Source organism: Arachis hypogaea, chromosome 9 (genome assembly GCF_003086295.3).
Source record: "Arachis hypogaea cultivar Tifrunner chromosome 9, arahy.Tifrunner.gnm2.J5K5, whole genome shotgun sequence".
NCBI lineage: Eukaryota > Viridiplantae > Streptophyta > Magnoliopsida > Fabales > Fabaceae > Arachis > Arachis hypogaea.
In genome coordinates, this window is record NC_092044.1 from 94,755,672 (window position 1) to 94,766,177 (window position 10,506).

Sequence of the window (10,506 nt, forward strand, 5' to 3'; positions counted from 1 at the left end):
TCATGTAGGAATTCTTTCATGAGGAGCTCAAGATCTGATGGTATTTGAGATGAATAAGGAGATGGTGGCTCTTGATATACATAAGAAGGAGATGATGGTTCTTGATAAGTGTAAAAAGAGGATGGTTCTTGGTATGAATATGGAGATGGTAGCTCTTGATTTGGGTAGAAGGATGATGGTTCTTGATATGGATAGAGAGGTAGTGATTCTTGGTATGAATATGGAGATGGTGGTTCTTGATATGAATATGGAGGTGGTGGCTCTTGATAGTTGGAACATGGACCATTGAAGTTTCTTTAGTTTTGACTTTGCCAACCAAAATTTGGATAGTTCCTCCATCCACCATAATATGAATCACTACTCGGGTGTGAGTAGTAACCCATGTGATCTCTCTCCATTAATTTTTCTTAGTACAAAACACCAAAAAGGATTAAACACACCATGTGGTAAACAGAAAAGCAAAGAAGACAGAACAAAAATTTTTTTTCGAAAATTTTTTTAAATAAAATTTAAATTAAATGAAAACTAAAACGCCCAATCTAATAAATCAAACAACCAATAGTTGTCAATCACAGTCAATCCCCGACAATGGTGCCAAAAACTTGGAGCGGATTTAACAAACCACAAACTAACCGGCAAGGGCACCGGGTCGTACCAAGTAATACCTCAGGTGAGTGAGGGTTGATCCCACGAGGATTGATGGATCAAGCAACAATGGTTGATTGATGAGCTTAGTCAGGCAAACAGAAAAGAGTGTTGGATGTTCAAAGAGCATTAAACAATCGTGCAGAAACTAAAATAGTAAAGTAAATGGTTTGGAAATAAAATATGGAGAAAACAATTAAGGTTTTAGAGTTATTTATTTTTTCGAATTAACTTTTTAACTATTTTAATCATGTAGGATTTAATTTATGGCAAACTATATGTGACTAGACCCTAATTCCTTAGACCTTTCTAGTCTTCTCCAAAATTCATCAACAGCCAATTCCTTGGTCAATTAATTCTAATTAGAGGGTGATGATCGAATTCCAGTTTATATGTCACAAAAACTCTAATTACCCAAAAATAAAAGGATTATATGTCACATATCCTGTTAAATCCAAATAATTAAAATTTAGGAGAATATGTTTTCAAGCTGTTGTTCAAGTAAAGAGCTTTTCCAAGTTATACAAGAACTCAAATAGAAAGATGATCATACTTTCGTTCCACCCAAATTCATAAGATGAAGAGCGAAAACAATTATTAAATTATAAATCCATACATGAACTAAAATAGAAAAAGCAATAAAATCAATTCATACAAATAGACAGAGCTTCTAACCTTAACAGTGGAGGTTTAGTTGCTCATGGTTCAGAGAGAAAATAAGGATTCAGGTAAAATGTACTGAGTTCCAATCTGATGGCCTCTAAAGTTAACTAATTCCAAATCCTTTTATATCTAATCCTAATAAATTTAAAATCTACTTTCTAAAACTAAAAAAATATCTTTTCCTATTTTAAAATTAAATTTAAATCAGAATTAATTATGGAAATCAGCAAATCTTCAATTGATGGATGGGGACCACTTGATTCCTTCACTCTGCAGCCTCTGATCTGTGCTTTCTGGGCTAAAAACTGCGTCAAAAGCAGCCCAGGAATTGCCCCCAACATTTTCTGCACGTGGCGCATGTCACGCATACGCGTCAGTCACGCGTACGCGTCAGTCACGCGTAAGTGTCGATAGTCTTTTTTGCGTGTCACGCGTACGCGTCAGGTACACGCACGCATCACCGTGCAAATCTTCAAATCACGCGTACACGTCAACCATGTGCACGCGTCGCCATGGAAAGCTCCAAATCACGCGCGCACATCAAGTACACGCACGCATCGCTCCTCACTGGTTTTCTCCTTCAATTCTTCTGCTGCAGAAACTCCATCAAATCCAGCTGAATGCTACCTAAAATAAACAGAATTGCACAAGACTCAAAGTAGCATCCATAGTGGCTAAAAGGTAATTAATTCTTGATTAAACTCAAAAATTTAAGTGCAAATTCACTAGAAAAAGATAAAAAAGATGCTCACGCATCAGAATGCACAAACATCATTTTCTGTTTGGCTAACTAAGTAAATCACTTAACCATTGTTGCTTAGTCCATCAATCCTCGTGGGATCGACCCTCACTCACCTGAGGTATTACTTGGTATGACCCAGTGCACTTTCCGGTTAGTTTGTGGTTGTAAAAACCGCACCAACTGGTAACAACTCTCCCTAAAATTTTGTACCATCAAGAACCTCACTATGCCTTCTTTCGTGTTTTTTGGTGCCTTTGCTTTCCTTAGCTTAGGCCTTACAACCACAACAAGCTTGAACCCAGATCACAGCCTTGCATCTTCCTTGGTTACAGCACAACTCAAAAAGGTTACAAATGCATGAACCAAAATGGCCGCATCTTTGTGTCTCGGGATGTTGTCTTTGATGAAACACAATTCTCTTACACTTCCCTCTTCTCTAAATCAACACAAAACTCTCCCACTCCACAAATCTCAGAATTGTTACCACAAATTTCTACATTATCCCCTACTACTCTCACACCTACTCAGCTCATTTATTCTCTACCTCCCAATCACCCTTCATATCAACCACTGTCTTCAGTAGCTAACATGCAACCTTTGCCTTCCAACAATAACAATTCTACAAATGAAACAACATCAGATATCCATGCACCCCTATCCCCTTCCTCTATTTCTCATACAAACCCAACAAATACACACAATATGCTTACCAGATCCAAAACTAGACACCTTAAATCAAAAACACTTCAAACTCAGACATTGCCTGCATCATATATACTTCCAAAGAATGTGAAAGCAACTCTTCAATCTCCACACTAAAAAGAAGCCTTGTTGATAGAATATCGAGCTTTGGTCCATCATCAAACTTGGACATTAGTGGAAGCCCCACCAAATGAGAAAATCATCTCTTGCAAATGGATATTTGCTGTCAAACGAAATTCAAAGGGTGATATTATTCGCTATAAAGCTAGATTAGTGGCAAGAGGCTTTAACCAAATTGTTAGAGTGGATTTTGATAAGGTATTCTCACATGTGGTTAAACCTGTGACTATTCATTTGATTCTAACCTTAGCCCTTTCTAAAGGTTGGACACTCAAACAATATGACTTTCATAATGCATTCCTTAATGGCATGTTATATGAAACTGTTTATATGAGTCAACGCCCAGGTTTTTCCCACTCAAATCCTCATTTAGTATATAAACTTAATAAAGTAATTTATGGACTACGCCAAGCACCTCGTGCATGCTATATGACCATTACTGCTACATTAAGAAACTTTTGTTTTCAGTGCACAAAGTCTGATCCCTCTCTCTTCACTAAATTTTTTAACAAATCTATTATTTATGTTTTAATTTATGTAGATGATCTGTTAGTAACAGGAAATGATAATTCTGAAATAATGAAAGTACTACAATAATAACATTCTACGTTTCTTCTTAAAGATCTTGGTGATATCAAATTTTTCTAGGAATTGAGGCCCTTCATTTTCCTGGTAACATGATCACCTTAAACCAATCTAAGTATATTCTTGAGCTTCTATCTAAATCGAGGATGCAATATTCCAAGCCCATGAGCACCCCTATGATTACCAATTCTAAATTAATAGCAAACACTGGTACTCCCTTTGAAGACCCCACTCTCTTTCGATCTATACTGGGGGGTCTACAATATGTGACTGTGACTCGCCCTGACATTGCCTTTTCAGTAAACAAGCTCAGCCAATTTAGGGCTAATCCCATGCTAGAACATTGGAATGCAGTCAAGCGAGTACTTCGTTACTTGGCAGGTACGCTTCACATATGCTTAGAATTTTATCCTTCAACTGACTTAAGATTAACTGCTTTTATAGATTGCGGATATGGATGATCGCAAATCCATTTCTGGTTACTATGTTTATTATGGTTCGAATCTTATCTCTTGGAAGTGCAGCAAACAATCTACTGTCAGCCGCAGCTCTAAAGAGGCAGAATTCTGCACGCTAGCAGCTGTGTTTGCAGAGTTGATCTGGATTCAGAATCCACTAATCGAAATTCAGCAATCGTATCATACATAACCTACTGTGTTCTGTGATAACATGTCCGCTGTGCTGTTGGCGTATAATCCAATCCTCCATGATCGCACTAAACACTTTGAACTCAATATTTACTTTGTTAGAGACAGAGTCATCGAGGGTCAAGTAGCAGTCACTCACATTCCTTCCAGTGAGCAAATAACAAATATCTTCACTAAACCTCTCTCCAATTAGTTATTTGAGAGGTTTTGGAGCAAACTCAGGTTGTCCACTAAGCCTTCCTGAGTTTGTGGGGGGATAATAGAGTGTCACATGTAAAAATTAGTTATCAAGAATCTATTATGAAAAGTCTTGTATACAAGTGTAGGATATATATTTGGCAATCTCAGTGTAAAAAAACAATGTACATTTTCAATAATCATTCAAGACATACACTCATATCAATTTTCATTTTCCTCTTTTCTTTCTGCTTTCTCTGCTCACGCTTATATTCCTCTAGAAATGTATATTCTATTTAATAAATAACAAATATATATATATATATATATATAGTTACATACTTTAATTAATATACAAAATAAAAGAAATGCACATATTTTTTTTAAATGAGAATGAGTAGAAGGCATAGCTAGTGTAAGAGAGATGATGAAAATAAAAAAAATGGAGACCAATCTGGGCACCCTGTTGGGCATATCCCAGGTGTAATGGCTTCCTACATCACATGCAATAATAATCTTCATTTTCTATAACGAGGCATGGGACCTATTCATATCTTATTTTCTAATATAACGATGCGTGAGGAGCCAAATAAATCCTCTGAATAAAAAAAAATTAATTATTCTGTTGGTTCTTATAGTTTCATTAAATTTTTAATTAGGTTTTTATATGTTTTTAATTGATTTTTTATACTATTTTTAATTTTGTAATTACATCTTTTTCATTATAAAAATATTAAAATTAACATAATATTTTTATTAAAATACATACGGTCAAATATTTAATTATATTTTTTATTATAAATATCTTTAATTTACAAAAAATATCCAATTAACTCTAATATTTTTTGCATTAAAAAGGACTTAATTACAAAATTAAAACAGTATAGGGACCTAATTAAAAAGAAAAAAGATATAACTAATTAAAAATTTAGTAAAATTATAAAGACCAATAGAACAATTAAATCTAAAAAAATATAATACAAATAAAAGAAATTCTTTATAATTATCCAACACTAAAACAGAAAAAACGATACTAAACCTAAAAAATATAATATTTTATTTATTATTGACATGAAAAATATAATAATACAAATAAAAAGTATGTCATATTTTATTTGTTATTTGGGCTGCATTACAGTAATTTTATTATTATTATTACCAACATAAAGTAATTTAATATTAAACATAAAAAACTAAATATTTTATTTATTATTTTTACAGTAGCATAATAGATTCATTATTATTTATTATTAAGATAAAAATTATATCATATACTATTTATCTTTTGACAGTATCATATTAGTTTTATTATTTATTGTTAACATAAAATATCTAATATTAATAAATAAAATATTTTATCCACAATATGTATACCGTATTACAGCAGATTTATTATTATTTAATATTATCAAAAGAATATATTATTACAAAGAATGCTATTTGGACCCATGATATTATTACACGGATCATACTTTTTGGGACAAAGTCCTCCTAAATTTGTTTTATTTTTTTCTCCCTTGACAATAAACCGAAATCCATCAATAATGCCTCAAACAGCCATACTCAAAAAAATCCAGCCCAAAGATCTAATCATCATTAGCCATAGCTTAAGCCTAACACAATACATGACAAAAAAAAAAAGCCTAACACAATAATACATCTAATGTAAATAACATCCTGTCACGGATGCACAGGAATCAGTTCCTGTTTGCGCGTGTTGCACCCAACACCACATGCGTCCTTCTCTCCATTATGATTCCTCATTTCAGCAGCTGCTAAAATTTTAGGCACTCAGCATCATAGAACTATCCTAATTTAATCCACCATCAATAGTTTGTTTTATTTCTGCTAAATAGTTAATATATAAGATTAAAAAATAAATTTTCTGAATGAATGTTGATAACAAGCTAATATCTAAACCAAGATTGGGAAAACTGATAAGTTATCAAATGCATCAAAATCTCCATAAAACATTGATACATATATGCCCAACCATAAACCAACTAAAATCTTGAACCCAAGATTGGAAACCTGTTACAACTTTCACTTGCCCTTATGCAGAGGGCAAAGACAACAGGTTTCACCCACTTCTGAGGCAATGCAATATTGTTGAAACTTGCCATATTTGAACCATTGAGCACGCTTTGCCACAAGCTCATTCAGAAAATTATCCAGCTTGCCCTTAGTGACGTTTGGCATCACCACCACATGTGCTATGTTTTTCTGGCATGCCAACTGCCACTTCCGTACAAACTCCTCATCATGTGGCCTCTCAAACACAACTGTGCTGCTCAGTTCATTAAGCATTGCACCAACTCCGGCATCCCTAAGGCTGCCCCTGAAGTAGTGTGCATTCCTCAGGTATTTCTACACTTCTTTTTGGAAACCTCTGTATCCTTTCCGGTTAAGAGTATACCAAAGGAATATGTGAGCATGGCCATTCCAGCTACCATGATTGTGGCATCCCTAGAAGCAAGGTATTCTACATTATTGGAAAGAACATTGATATGCTCCAATCTTGTTATCTGAACACCACAAGGCATTGGGCACCCCACAAATTTGTGGCCAGAAACACTGACACTACCAATGGGCTTCTTAAAAGAAACTTTTGGTGCCTGATATTGCAGAATATAGAATAATCAACATCATTGCTTATATAAAACAAACTAAAAAATAAGATGGCAAGATTTACATCACTAAAAGAATTGGTCTCAAATCTTGTTTTGGCAAGCAATTAAACATGTAAATTGCTAAATGCAAGACAAACAACAATGAGCTATAATAACATAAACAAGGTTATGTGCAAGAACCAAAATGCTATTTGCTGACATAGAAAACAACGAATTACAACAAAAGTATCATAATACATATGAGTTCCAATTAGATAACAGAGGGATAGCAAATATGACTTCAACAGCACATGTCTGAAGTTTAAAGATTTCTGGGACCGTGAACAAGAGAAACTTACAAGTTTCACAAAAGGCATTGACCGGCGGAAAATTGTCGATTAAAAATTTATAATGGAAACAACGTTGCAAGTACAGTTCTTAACCAATGAAAATCTCGCTTATCAATTTAGAAAGAGTTGTCACAATTTAAGAATAAAATATTGGGAGTAGAATTTCCAGGTCGTCTCCCAACGAGTTGCTATGAGAGTGCTATTTATTGGTCAGGAATTTTCTGAGAAATTTTTAGAATTGGGGAATAGAGAAATAAATGACTATCAATTAAAGCAATAAAAATTAACAAAAGGTTTTATGTAATTGAAATAAAAAGCCTTGACTAGGAGAAGATTAATCGAAAGTTCTATCCTTGTTGGATCTTCCCAAGGTTAATAGTAAGAGGTTGTTGCTTCTACTTAGTTAACCTTTACCGAATAAAGAAAAGTCAAGTAATTGAGCCAACTCTGATTCACAAGTCCTAATCCTCTCCCTTGGGATGGATTAGCGTTAGTGACCCGAGAGTCAGCCAACAACTCCCAATTACAAATTAACTCTTGAGTATTTCATCTCAAGGGTCTCCTATTAATCAACTCCAAAGTCAAGTTGAGAGCCTACTCTATTGACATGGATGCCATTTTCGCATACATGTAAAGGGAATAGAAAGAAGACACGGTAATTAAAATTGAATTGGGATAATTAAGCAAATAAAGAAATTAAATAGAAAAAATACTCCTTGCATTAATAAATTCGAAAATCGAAGATATCCATATATAGCTCTGAACAAGATAAATGGGAAATAAAAGAGTAAGGGAATAAGAAAACAAACTATAATGATAGAGACTTCAACGAAGGTAGTAACTCTTCTCAAATCCAATCCAAAAGCATAAAGCTAGAAAATCTATGAATCTATGAATATGAAGAACCCTAGAGGAAGTGGTAAATTCTCTCCAAGATTCCAGAAACTAAAACTAAAACTAGTGAATGAGAATGTATGTTGAGTCTCTGCTGTCTCCTAGTTCTAGTTTGTGTTTCTGGGCTGAAAACTGGGTCAAACAGGGGCCCAGAAATCGCCCCGGCGAATTCTGATATGTAGCACGTGACGGCCTTCCACGCGTACGTGTCATCCACGCGTGTGCATCGATGTGCATTCCTCTAATCACGCGTACACGTACTACACGCGGGCGTGTCGCTGCTCTGTCTCCTAACCATGCGTGTGCGTGCTTTGCGCGTGCGCGTCGTTGCTCGCCCTTGAGATCTTTAATTCCTTATCTTCCTTCCTCTTTTTCATGCTTCTTTTCCATCCTCTAAGCCATTTCTGCCCTGTAGTCTCTGAAAACACTGAGCACACATATCACGACATCGAATGGAAATAAGAGAGGATTTAAGAAATAGTCAATTAAAGTCTATCAAGCATGTTTTCAATCATAGCATCACTTTGGGAAGGAAAATGTAAAACCATGCATTTCATATGAATAAGTGTATAAAAGATTGATAAAATCCACTATATTTAACACAGGATAAACCATAAAATAGTAGTTTATCAATCTCCCCACACTTAAACACTAGCATGTCGTCATGCTAAGGTCAAGGAAACCTAAAGAATGAATAGGGGAGAATAAGACTCATGCAATGCAATGCAACCTATGTATATAAATGCAACTATATGCTAAGATGTTTCTACCTACTTGGTTAAAAATGAGCAAGTTCTCCAAGACAAACAGAGATCAGATTCCACTAATTCAAATCACACAATAAGAAGTAAGTAAACTTGTAGGAAGATAGCTCATGAAAGCCGGGAACATAGAGTCAAGCATTGAACCCTCACTGGAAGTGTATATGCACTCTAATCACTCAGGTGTCTAGGGTTAATCTACTCTAGTCTCCTCTAGTCATGCTTTCTAAAATTTGCTCTTCATCTAACCAATCAACAAATATCTAGTATACAAATGCAAACATCATGAGGTCTTTTCAAGGTTGTAATGGGGCTAAGGTAAGGGTGAGGATATATGTATGGCCAAGTGAGTTATAAATTGAATCTTTGACTAACATAAGTTCTCATCAAACACACACATACACTCTATATAATTCTAGAATCATGCCTAGCTACCCATAGTCTCACTTTTGTATATTTCACATACTCATGTATCTTTTTAATTTTATCACATATGCATTGATCTTTTTTTATTGTACTTAACATTGGTGTAATTTTGCTTCCTATTTATTTATTCTCTTTTCTTTTCTTTCTATTTATTTTTTTATATGAAAGCATAATAAATCAATGCATATGGTTTTTATAATTTCACATGAGTAGCATCCAAATTCTCAAAATTTGTCAATAAAAACAAAACGCATTCTCATTAACCCGAGTTCCCACAATTCCCCATACTTAGTTAACACGCAATCTCTATCTTATGCAAACCAAAGATTAAAATGGGATAATTAATTATTTTTCCACTTAAGGCTAGTGATGTGGTAATATAAAGAACAATTGGGGGTTGAAAAGGCTCAAAGTGGCAAACAAAGGCAGATGGAATGGTAGGCTATTTGAGATAAGTGAGCTAATAACAATTGATAGCCTCAATCATATGTATGCATGAATGTACACTAAATAATGGACATATAGAATGGAACAAAGCAAAGATTGCAATCATAGGGAAGCAAACACACAAGAATAAGAATCATGGTTAAATAATGTAACTATATAATTAAACTCAAAATCTCACAGGTTGTGTGTTCTTAGCTATAAGCCATGTTCCAAATTACAATCATCAAACAAGTTTAACAAAAAAGTTTTAGTTTGAATTAGTGAAATGCTCTAAAATAAGGTCTTGAAAAGAAATTCATTAATTCAACCAAGCAGGACATACATGCAAGCAATTATTAACATGCAATCTATCCTATTTAACAAAAGAAAGAGTAACATAATGGTGTTAAGAGAGAGAGATATTATCTCCGAAAGTCAAGTACTGACCTTCCCACACTTAAAGCTTGGCACGGTCCTCCATACCATCAGTAAGGAGCAAGGTGGGGCTGGTAGCATCACCTCCACTGTCGGGCTCGGCATGGCTTCCAGTGCTGGTAGGTGAAGTGGAGTTCGGGGTATCCTTTTCTTCTAGAAGTGGGTGAGTACTAACAATGAGCTCCTTCAGATAGGTGTATTCGGTGCTTGTTGCGGTGCTCCATTCGCTCCATCTGCCGGTCTTGCCGGTCTAACCTCTAAAGGATCTGAAGGAACATCTGAGTAGTTGATGGTGTAGGAGGTGTGGGTGATAGCGGGGCGGAA